Raw genomic sequence first — 12,563 nt, 5'->3', positions numbered from 1 at the left:
TCCCACATTCTACAGCTCCTCCAGAATGGGGACCATGCCTTTTACATCATTATATATCCACCCCCTAGTACAAAGCTTGGCATATAAGTGGCACTTAATAATTATTTGTCAAATGAATAAATAAATGTCTACCTGACATTTACATAGTATTTAAATTGACTTGACATACCATGACTCCATAAATGAGAGAGAGAGCGCAAACACTCCAGATCTTAGTTTCCAGGGATATGTGTTCATAGCTGCGGGATCGTGATACAGTGAGGCTGCTTATTCATTCTATTGGTTTGAGCATGACTTTTAATGTGTCTATAAAGAGAGGTTTTCAAGTTTAATTGCAGCATCACCTTCTTCACGCTCACCCTTATCTCTGACCGCACTTTACTCCTGGTGGCTCAGCCTGGATTTTACGACACTTCCACACATAATAAACCATCCAAACAAATTTTTCACGTCATCTTCAATGAATTCAGGGAATGCAACAGTTTGCACCCTTCTCTCTGCACAGTTTATGGCTCCTGCTTTCATTCTACAAGGCTGCAGTGTATCAGTTAATAAATATCTGTCCTACGACGCTGAGTGTGACAAACTGTTTCCTTCCAAGATCCACTCATCCTTCATAACTTATGAAGCCAAAGAAAAAGCATTCAAAGGTGTCTTGGGTTTTTTTTTTCTCCTTAATTCTACCAAATTTCTCAACATTGAGATTTCTGCCTATCACCCCACCTCAACTCCTATGTGATTAAATTCAAATTAGAACACACACACACCTCTTACTGTAGAGTGATTGTTGAATATGGCCATATATCCATATATTGTGATTGATATTTGTTTGAAGGAAAGCAAGTTAATTAAAACTGAATATAGAATTAATGCAAAAGGAAAGGCATCCTTAAAGAAGACAGGAGACCTGGTTTCTAAAGCTAACAGTGCCACTTAAAATGGGGCATGTGGCAATTAGCAAATCCCAGAGCATCTCCAAACAGTTTTCTTAACTCCAGAATAAGCATAGAGACACTTACAGACGTTTTCACCTTTAGTTTTTAAGTCATTCTTAAAACCATGAAGACCACCTGGTGATCCACTTTATCCCTTCATTTATTTAGCCAAAGTTTATTGGGTGTCTCTCAGGCAGGGACCATAGTAGACACCAGGATAGGGTCACCCCCAGATAGTGTCAGGCCCCAGCTTTTGACCCTGTGCTTTAGAGGGTCCTCCTGAGCCCTCCTCCAGCATTCCCTCAAGGTGAGGATTTCCTGGGGTCAATGGGATCAGCCCATCCAGAGTCCATCTACCTAATTCCCAGAATTCCTTGCCTAAAACCCCAAGCCTGCTTCTCGTCTGTGCAGGTCTCTTCCATGGCTTCATGTTACTGGGAGGATGGTGCCTCCAGTGGGTAAGGATCAGCTGTCTCCTATGGGTTGTGTGGTCTACAGACATGCTATCTAGTGATAAATATTAAGACTTAATATGGATAAAATAAAGTAGTTGGAAGGATTGTACCATCCCTAAATTTTCCTTTATACACATATACACATATGTACATACATGCACAGGCACACACACAAAGACATGCACACGTAATGTGCACAGACATGAGCACAATGCATACATACATGCATGCATATACACATATTCACACATACACACAGAGAGGCACAAAGACATGCACACATAATACACACATACACACACGTACACCTGCACACAAACTTACACACTTCTCGTCTTAAGGCATTTGTTCCTGGGGAGAGAAAAGCATGTTCATTGGGACAAAATGACCTGTAAAAAATAAACTTAAAATGAGACATAATCCCATGACTCAGATACATCCACTGTTGGTATCTAATGCTGATTATGCTGCCTTCTCAGTTTTACCATTTACAAAGTCTTTTAACGTACATGCTACATTGGATACAACGTCCCCGTTAGACAGGATTGTTTAGATTCATTCTTCAGATAAGCTGACTGAGGCTAAGGGAGAGTTCCTATGTTGCCTGAGGTCAGTCAGCTGGCCCGTGGCAGAGCTGGCACTCAAACCAGCATCTTCTGAGTCCAGTTCACGGGGCTCATGATTTTATCCACCAGGCTCATTTTCAGGATTTACCTAATTGTCACATTATATAGATAGACACGGGTAGATGTACAGGTATATGTAGGAATATGGTTCAGATATAGATACAAGTGGTTTCTCAAAACACCAAGAAATTAGAGGAAAATATTAAAAAAAAACAGATCATATGATATTTCTTCAAATCCAGATTTATCCAGAACATGTTGTGTTATAGTCGTATCCAGATGGATGTAAATCCAGGTAAATCCATAGATGCTGATATAGACAGGGAAAAACAGCTTCCTACACCCGTCCTTTCCTCCTGGGAGTGGGCTTCCTACGGACGGGGAGGGGTCTTTAATTCACACTCAAGAGCATTAGGACAGCATGGGGTAGGAAAGAGTTGTTCAGACAGAGACCTTGTCATCACTATGCGTGCAGAGCTCTTGAGGCTGGATGGGCCTCCCAGGCCTGCCTCCGCTCCGGACGTCTCCTCTGGTGGACTTTATCTCCGTCCTTTGCTGACATTCATAATTTAGAATTCTGTTTCTCATGCTTTCCTAAAGGGGCTATGATCGAAACTCATAGAAGAATATCTTATTCTTTGTATCGAAAGGAGGAAAGAGTTTAATACAACTTGCAAACAAGAAGAATGTAGAGTGTAAAAAGGCAAGAGCTGCAAAGCAGGAGAAGGCAAGGTTGTGTGTTCCCTGCTGTGTTGTTATTGGGATGGACAGGAACACAATGCTTCAGTTGTGTTGGGGGAAGGAGGAAAGCTTTTCCAAGTATGAACACGAAGGGGATCATTTCTACCAGGGCTTTGCCTTCCCAGCTCTGGCAGCCTCCTTACAAGTAACCGGCCTGTTAACCTGCTATGTTATTAACATGCTCCATTAGCCCTCATCCACAATCTAGCATTCATCCCACGGATTACTTCCCCGAGAGAGAATAGCACCTTTCCACGTGTCTTCAGCATTTCAATGGAATAAAATGAAGTCACTAAGTACTAGCTGCATTTATAATTCTGAACACTCAATAGCCACCTGCCTGGAAGGTGGCTCAAAGGGGGAAAGACAACTGAATAAAATATTGATCAATGTGTATTTATATCTCTACTTATATAACACTTTAGTAGATCAGAAATCAACTGGAGTTTTTCAAAAAGCACTCAAATTAAAGTTTTATTTTGCATATACTGTTAAAGACGGGAGGAAAAAAAAACAGCTCTCTGCAACCCTCCTTTCCTCATGGGGGTGGGCTCCCTGTGGATGGGGACGGGTCTTTAATTCACATTCTGGAGTTCAAGAACAAGGCAGGTGCTCCTTTTAAAACTATGTAGCCATATGGGAAAAGGAAATAGTATCCTATTTCAAGAAGCCAAGTTTCTCCTCTGTCCCCTGATGCTTGATTTTGGAAAACATGTAACCACACACAGGTGGATCAGACCGCTGAGGTCTGGAGCTCTCTCTCTTGACCAAATTTACAGTCCACACTAGTTCTTTTACTCTTCCATGGGCTTGGTTAGCATGATTTTGCTATTCCAGCAGAGTCTTCTCCAGGAAAATGGCTTGATTCTTTGATTGTTCACTGCAGTGGCTTCTTGGAAGAGCCACCAACTCTTCTTCAAGATAAAACAGCAGCAGATAATTTACCTTCAAACATCATTTTAATCTCTTGCTTCAAAAATCCTTACTTTGCTTTTTCCATCTAGTCTGGACAGTTGTATCAGATCCTTACCAAATACCATTCAAGCCTCTGCATAGGAAGACCTGCTTAACCAGGATTTATAACCCTAAATCAATTCCAACCTTGCCTTCCCACCTTACCAGCACTGCCTAAACTCTTTCCAGGTTCTCCATTACTTCAGTAAGCAGTAGACTTAGAATTTTCTTGTAAAGGTTGTGTAACAGGTTGTGGAGCCAACATGCAACAGGATAAAGGTCCCCAACTGTAGGACTGATGTGAGCATTGCATGTGACAGTGGATACACAGACTTTTCCATCCTTAAGCACAGAAAAACCTTGTCATTCTTCTGGAACATAGTCTACAGAGGGGTAATGGGGGGTGGAGGGGTAGTCCTCTTTTTGTAGCTTCTTTATGTAAATATTGGTCTAAAATATATACATTTTAATATGGATATAAAATATCAATAAATTACACTAATGGTTCACATTTTTCTTACTTTAATTAATTTACTTCGTTGCAAAATCAAAATGAATGTGACTTCATTCCCAAGAAATATTTCAATTTAGTAAATTTGCTTCATCGAGCCCTAGGTCCTTGAACCATTGTCTGTAATAAATTCTTAATTTTAGAATTTGATTTTACAAATTACATGTGCTATAGAACTTTATGCTTTACAGTTTAACATGAATTTTTTAAAAAATAAGAAAGCCATGAAGTAAACCACAGGAGATTTAAACTCTTTAGTGGCAACCATCATTTATAAATAGAAAAACTGTAGAATCATAGCTTTAAAAAGTAATCATTTATTTACTCATGTTCATTCAAATACTATTTTTCAGCATCTACTGTGTGTTAAGTACTTTTCTCAGAGACTCGGAACATGGTTTTAAACTAGATATAAATCCTGCTCTCAAATAGTGGGTAAGAAATGTGAACAAAAGTGGACACAGGGCTTCCCTGGTGGTGCAGTGGTTGAGAGTCCGCCTGCCGATGCAGGGGACATGGGTTCGTGCCCCGGTCCAGGAAGATCCCACATGCCGTGGGGCGGCTGGGCCCGTGAGCCATGGCCGCTGAGTCTGCGCATCCAGAGCCTCTGCTCCGCAACGGGAGAGGCCACAAGAGTGAGAGGCCCGCGTACCGCAAAAAAAAAAAAAAAAAAAAAAAAAGTGGACACAAGCAGGCATGGACAAGGCAACAGATGAGAAGTTTCCTGAGAGTCACAGAGTTTAAAAAACAAGAAAATTCAAAGCTGAAGGAGGTCATTTCTAATTTCTTTTGGGGGGAAGAAGGTGAGGAAACATGAGGGAGGCATTAGATTCGGAAGTCTTCCCAGAGAAGACTTGAAGTCTGGGTCAGATTTAACCATGCAGGCATGGATATAGGAGGAAGTCCCGGGGCCTGAGACCCTAAATGAGCAAAGACAAAGAAGAGAGAAGCAAGACCTCGCTAGATCCATGTGACCAGAGCAGGGGTGTCAACAGAGCATCAGTGGGAGAAGGATACAGCTGCAGAGATGGGAGGTGGTGTCCTTGAAGAACTATGACAATCTAACGGATTCATACCACCAAGTGGAAGATCAATGTATACAAAGACTTGAAAGTCAAGTCAATGGGATATAGTCGCTCAACCTTCTAGGCATTCATTTCAATAATATGTTTTCAGTGCCTCCTGTGTGCCAGTCCTGTTCTAAGTGTCGGGATTGAAGTGGTGAAAGAAGTAAACATAATCCTTACTCCTAAGGAGCTACCAGTCTATCTGGGGGGAACCATGATTAAACAAATAAGCGTACAAATAATTGGTTAGGTTTTTTAAAGGGAATGGACAGAGGGAAAGGGAATAACAGAGGTTCAAGGGGGACAGAGGATCTTGAGAACTGATGCCCAGTGGAATATTCTGATATTCTGCAAAGATAGACATGTGTTGTCTGTACCTTGTGATACAATAACCAATAGCCATGTGTGGCCATTGAGCACTTAAAATGTGACCAGTGAGACTGAACATCTGTATTTTTAATCTTATTTCATTTTAACTAATTTGAATTTAAGTAGCCACAGGTGGCTAGTGACTATTATATTTTGCTTCTAATTACACATGCATAGAATAAATTTCAAGCCCGTTGACAGCAGAAATCTTTTCTGTCTGGCAATGTTTCTTTAGCCAGGCCCCCACTATATACTAGCCATGCAGAATTGAATGCCTCAAGAAAACGTCCTTGTAAGGTTGTGTGACAAGTCTATGAGAAGGTCGAAAGGCAAACCACCGTCCTGTTTGGGGAATCGAGAGACTGCCAGTGAGGAGACAGTGAACAAGAAATGTTTGGCAAATGACTGAGCAGAGGGCAAGAGTCACTGGAGACAAGCCTTGCTGGATCCATAGGGTTTCAATGGGTGGAGCCTGCTGGTTGGGCTTTCAGTTGGGGGGCATTGTGTGTGACCGAGGATGCTGAGGTGTGAGAGTGGTGAGGGTGTGTGGAGAGCTGCCCACAGGCTTACATGCTGCGGCTGCTTGCCCCTCCTGGAATCTTGCAGCAGAAAATCCCTTCAGCAGACACCCACCCTACCTTCCCAGGATCTGTACATTTAGCCTGGGCAATCCAGGAAATGGACAAGAGGATGTGTCTTGATTTTTGAGTGTCAAATCAAGGCTGTGTGGTCATTTCCCTGCCATCCCCAGTGTAAATTGTCCTAGTTCCAGAAGGAGAGCAGGGCCACTCTCATAAACAAATCCCCATGTCCTGGGATCAACCAAGTGCTTCTCAAGCTTTGTCACAGTCAGCCTCCCACTAACACCAAGAGGCAGGGGCGAATATCCTCTTTATACAGATTAGGAAAGTCTCACACAGTTTATGAGACTTCCCTGAGGGTTCCCAACTGCTGAATTGGAACTTGAAACTCACATGCAACAGTGTCTGACCCCAGACCCTCTTGCACACACCTAAGACATGCTCACATCTGTTTTGATGCTTGTTATGTCCCAGGGGTATGCCGACTGTGGGAACGTGAGTCATCACCGCTTTTACTGAAATATTTGAAGGATCATCATGGATAGATGAGGAAACTGAGGCTTTAGGAGGGGCCTGGCCCAGAGCTAAGTGACAGAGCTGATTCCAATTCGGATTTGCATGATCCCAGAGCTTACAGTATCTTGGATGTTTTTCTCCTACCTCATACAGCTGCAGATATGGACGTACGTCTTGTTTTAAGCCCCTTTATTCACAGAAGCTGGGATTGCTTGGGATTGGTGCTCACATATTCTGGAGTTGGAGAAACACGAATGGGAAAGCCAGCTCTAAGACAAACTGAGTACATGGCAATCATAGTATTAATAAGGACGATAACAATAATAATATAATACAATGACATATACTATAGATCACATATATCATTATATAGATTATATTAACTATATAATTATTCAGTACTATATTATAATACATCATTATCACATATATCATGTACAATGTAGGTATTCATATTTAAAATACATAATGTATATGATATAGTATAGCTATATTATATGAATATATTTATAATTTACCATAACACAGCAAAATATATATGTGTATTATATTCCTTTGAGATATTATGGTATAAGATGATATAGTTGTATTTATTATATAAAAGTATTATATATTATTATATTAACAGATAAGATGTGTACATACGGCACACATGTGATATATGTTGCATCACATTGTACTAATGATATACTATATTTCTATATTAACATGATAGCATGTAATGTGATATAATAAATAATGTAAAATAATACAATATAATATACAAATTACCAACATTGGTAAATGAGCCCCCTGAAGGCCAGGTACATCGTCTAGCATCACAGAGCTCACGAGGGTCAGAGTTTGTACCAGAACCAGACTCTTGGCCCTCAGTTCGAGCCCCTCCACTTGGCTCTGGCGCTGTGAGTGCCGCCCTCTCTCATCCACTGGGCTCCCATGTAATTACGTGAGGATCTCTGTCCAATTCACAAGGTTGCCTGTGCCCCACATGTTTTCGGCACTCACCAGTGTCCCCAGGAGCTGTCACCCTTGAGTGTTCTGGCTGTGGGTGGTCCCTCAGGCTCAAGCTCTATATGAAGACAAGGGGCTTTTACCTGCGAGGAGACCTCCCATTCCCCTTCCAAGGCTGGGCAGGCTTGGAAGTCACCTGTAAAACTGATGGGATTTCAAAAAATAAAAATAGATTCAATCACAGTGAAGCGACCTGAGGGTTTGGATCAGGTTTCTGCACAAAGGGTGATTAACCAAATGCCTTTGCTGGAATGTGGGTGGGCTTGGCAGGAGGTGAGAGGGACATGAATGAATCTGTCTGCATACTTGGGAAGTGTTTTTAACTCTCATTTTTGCTTAAAAAATATTTCTTTTTTTTTTTGCGGCATGCGGGCCTCTCACTGCTGTGACCTCTCCCATTGCGGAGCACAGGCTCCAGACGCGCAGGCTCAGCAGCCATGGCTCACGGGCCCATGCTCCGCAGCATGTGGGATCTTCCCGGACCAGGGCACGAACCCGTGTCCCATGCATCGGCAGGCAGACTCTCAACCACTGCGTCACCAGGGAAGCCCTAAAAAATATTTCTAATCAATTCCACTTACCTGTTTCTCCTCTCTCTGTTCTTCCTGGTTGACAGGGAAATATGGTGAAAGGAAAGAGGCCTTGGAGTAAGACCATCCCTTAACGCTCTGTGTGCTTAGGTGACTTACTTTCACTACCTGAGGTTTGGTTTCTGATTCAGTAGGTCTGGGTGGGGCATGAGAGTCTGCATGTCTAAAAGATTCCAAGGTGAGGGTGCTGCTGTTGATCTGGGACTGACTCTGGTCGCCACTGGACTGGGAGAGAGAAATGATTTCCTCAAATATTCACAGAAGGTTAAGACCAAGGGCAGAGATCAAACCCAGGAGAAGTCAAGAAAATGATTACCTGCAATTCTTCATGATCTTCCTGTATTTAAATTATATATTCATGCCTTTGATCATGTGACTTTTCAAAACCACCTACCAAAGAGGTATTTCCCTGCCCCACTGAAATCCCACTCAACCATGTGACTTGCTTGGGCCAATGGAATATGGCAGGAGGAGAGTGAGCCTGTTCCAAACCAAGACCTCAAGAGACAGTGACTGTTTTTGTTGACACTCTGGGATTCCTACCATTCGCCATGAGCAGAGCATGCCTCAAACAGCTCCAGTCCAAAGAGAAGAAGGAAACACATGGTGCAGATTTGACTCTGATGGTCAGTCTGGGTGCAAGTCCAGCTGACCAGCATCTGGAATCAGAGCTGCTCAGCTGAGGCCAGCCTAGTTCAGCCAAACTGCAGATGACCTGTGGACCCATAAGTGAGAGAGTGTAGTTGTAAGCCACTGGATTTGGGGGTAGTTTGTTATACAGCATGAATGCAGCAATTGCTGACTAATACACACTGTGTCTTAGCATTACATGAAGATCATCTTTCAGTTCAGAAAGGCAAAGAAATGTATCACGTATTAAGCAGCTACCGTGAGCCAGGACTGTGCTTGTAAAACTATATCTAGGAATTTCTTGTTTCAATTATTTCACTAGGTGTCTCTCTAAGCTCAGTACCTTAAAAAAGTGGTTCCAATAGTTGCAGATTTTATTTGTATAAGCTCCACTCTTTATCAATATCCCTCAAACTTCATCTTGACCTGTCTTGGATCGCTCCCTCAAGCCTGCCTGGTATGTGTCTGTGCTGTTTATTTTTAATTATTCTGGCATCAGAGGTCACCCAACTCTGCTTATAGTCTCTCTGACTACTTGGTATCCACCATGGCATGGCTTCATCCCAACACACACTTGAAAAAAAAAAGAAAACAAAAATAAAACATGAAGTCTCAACTTTAAGATGTGGGAGATAGGCCAATTGTTTTGTTGCTGCTCATTTTAAGGGGGAGGAAAGATGAGTGTCTTTTCTTCTTATGAATAGGCAGGATTGACATTAAAAAAAAGAAGTACTTCAAGAGCTGAACTCTTCCCACTGGACACAAATGCAGAGAAATTCTGTATATCTTTAAATATATTATATGTCACCGTCATATATAATTTATTATGTTGTGAAACTGAGTCCTTTGAATGAAAATTTTACTATCAGAGCCTGGGGTACTTTAGTTTGATGATTTAAAACTCTCAATGCACTCGTAGCAAATAGCACGTTTTTATGACAGTGTGTTTGTCCAAGAGGTCAGCTTTCAGCACAGTCAGAAATTTCCCCCAGTAAAATTATTTCAAAGAGAAATATGTCTCCCAACCCAATTCTTCTTGTAGAAAATGCAGGTGCAATTCCAGATAGCATTGGGTGTCCATCTTTCAAGAAGACACTAGGCAGCAAGGCTGCTCATTCATCTTGTGGTTTTGAACTGATGCTACAGAGAGATGCACTTTGAATCTTGTCTTTGCCCTCATTTGGCTGAACCTCTCAGTTTTCAGCCATAACATGATGTTAATGATATCAACTTTCAGGAATTTATTTGTGAGGATTAAATGAGATGGTAGTCTGTCAAAATGTCTGGTCCATAATTATTATTACACCATATTATTCTGCAGACTCTGCTTTGAAATGAAATCAGCTCCCCAGTGGGATGTGACAAAGCACAGTATAAAGAAAGAGTCCAGTCAACTCGTAGGCAAAGATTTAGGAAAATCCATCCAGTACTGCAGAGATTCAGCAGCCAGTGGAATGAACAGTGAGGGAACGAGTAAGGGAATTTTAGATACAAAGGTTTGGTGAAAAGAGTGGTGTGCATTGAGAAACTACATTCTGGTGTCTCAACCTCAACCTTTACCTTGTCCTCTGCACTGCAGGGAGCTCCTGATTAGGAAAGGTAATAAACTGTCATCTATGTAGCCCATCAGAGAGCCAGCCACTCAGTCACCCATCCTTCCATCCATGCATGCATCCATCCATTGATCCGCCCATCTGTCCATCTAGCTGTTTATCTATCCATTTCCTCTTTCTGTCCATCAGTCTACTCTGCAAGCAGTGAAGAGATCCCAGACAGATACTGAGATAAGCTCTGCAAACACCAAGATGTAAGTCCAAGCCGACGGTCTCCAGGTGTTTAGAAATTAGTTGTGGGGAAAATCAGGTAAAGTCATATTTTCAAGGCTGTGTGCTCAACGTTACAAGAGAAAGGGCATGGGATGTTAAGTAAGCATAGAACAGGGACAGCCTTTCCAATCTAGGAAAATCCAGGAGGACCTGCCAGATACTTGGGCTGAGGACCATTTAATCATCAAGTGGGTGATATGAGAAAGGCATTCCAGAGAGAGAGAACAGACACCGGGCTCAAAGCACAGGATCTTTCAGAGAATAGTGTATTAGTCAGCTGGAGCTATTGTAATAAAGTACCATAATCTGAGTACCTTAAACAACAAACATTTATTTCCTCACGTTTTTGAAGCTGGAAGTTCACAACCAAGATGTCCGCAGGGTTGGTTTCTGGTGAGAACTCGCTTCCGGGCTTGCAGACGGCCCTCTTTCTCCCTGTGTCTTCACAAGTCTCTTCCTCTGTGTTTGCAGAGAGAGAGAGAGAGCTCTGGTGTCTCTTCCTCTTCTTATAAAGACACGGGTCCCATCAGTTCAGGCATCCACCATTACGACAACATCTCATCTAAATTTTTTTTCAGGTCTTATCACCAAATACAGTCATATTGGAGGTTAGAGCTTCAATCTATGAATTAAAAGGAAAGTAATTTGGCCCGTAACATATGGTGGGTGACTAGGTTCCCATAGCTGACACTCAGGAGGCATGCGGGCAAAAGAGGGTCGGTCAAAGGCTGGAGAGGTAAGCAGGGATGCACTCAGCTCAGGGTGGGCCCTGAGTCCACATAAACGTGAACAGCACACAGGTCAGAGAAGGGGCCCATCTCTGGCAGAAAGAAATCAGTGAGGAGGCTTGAGCTGCTTTAGCGTTTGTGCTCCATTCAGACACCCCTGGCCCCCAGAAAGCACGATGGCAGGTCACAAAGCCACACTTATTAAGGTTTCAAAGCTCGGCCTCCCACTGATTTCTCCCTGAGCTAGAGGCTTCCAACTTCAGAAACCTGAAGATTTGATTGGAGAATGACTCTCTTGAAATCCAGGTGTACGCTGATGGGGTTTGATTTAAGATTTCATTCCCTTCGAGATGATCCGAAGTGGAAACTCTCTCCAGAGGATGCTAAGTTTATTTTGGAGATCTATGGAAACAGATTAAAACCATGTGCCTGCATCCCATGAAATTTGCAAGAGCGGGGTGCAGGGAGGACAGAGGCCTGTAGCTCAATAGTGAGTCGCATCCTCCAGGCTCTGTGATCTGTGTCCCCTGCCTCCCGAGGAAGCGGGAGTGGCTGCCCTTTCGCCATCAGAGCAGTCCCCCATCCCCTGCTCTTATCCTCTGCTGAACTTATTAAGTTGGTATCAAGTCAACGTGTCCCTTCTTGATAGTACACAAATTCTCTGAGGGCTGCAGAATTCCGCATCTGTCCTCTTACCTGTCACTTCAGCCGCCTTTTAGTGATGTTAAAAGAAATCTTTACTGTCACTCACGTCACCCACTCACTTTGTTCTCTGGCAGTGACACTCTTGTTGTGTTTCTCCCACTGCCACAACCAACTCCCATGAATTAGCATTCGCCAAATTTATACGTGCTCATTAGTTTGAATAAATTTAAAAGCTGCTGCTCCTGAGTTTTAAAAATGTAACCAGGCTTTTCCTTGGATGTAATTGAGGCATCTTTAGAGAAGTAAATTACAGCCTGACTCCCAAGTAGGCACTTTATGAGTTTAGAGTCAAGGGGTCTCTTTGGGGCATCATATGAG

This window comes from Grampus griseus, assembly GCF_964374135.1.
Source record: "Grampus griseus genome assembly, chromosome: 2".
NCBI lineage: Eukaryota > Metazoa > Chordata > Mammalia > Artiodactyla > Delphinidae > Grampus > Grampus griseus.
This window is presented reverse-complemented; position numbering follows the sequence as displayed.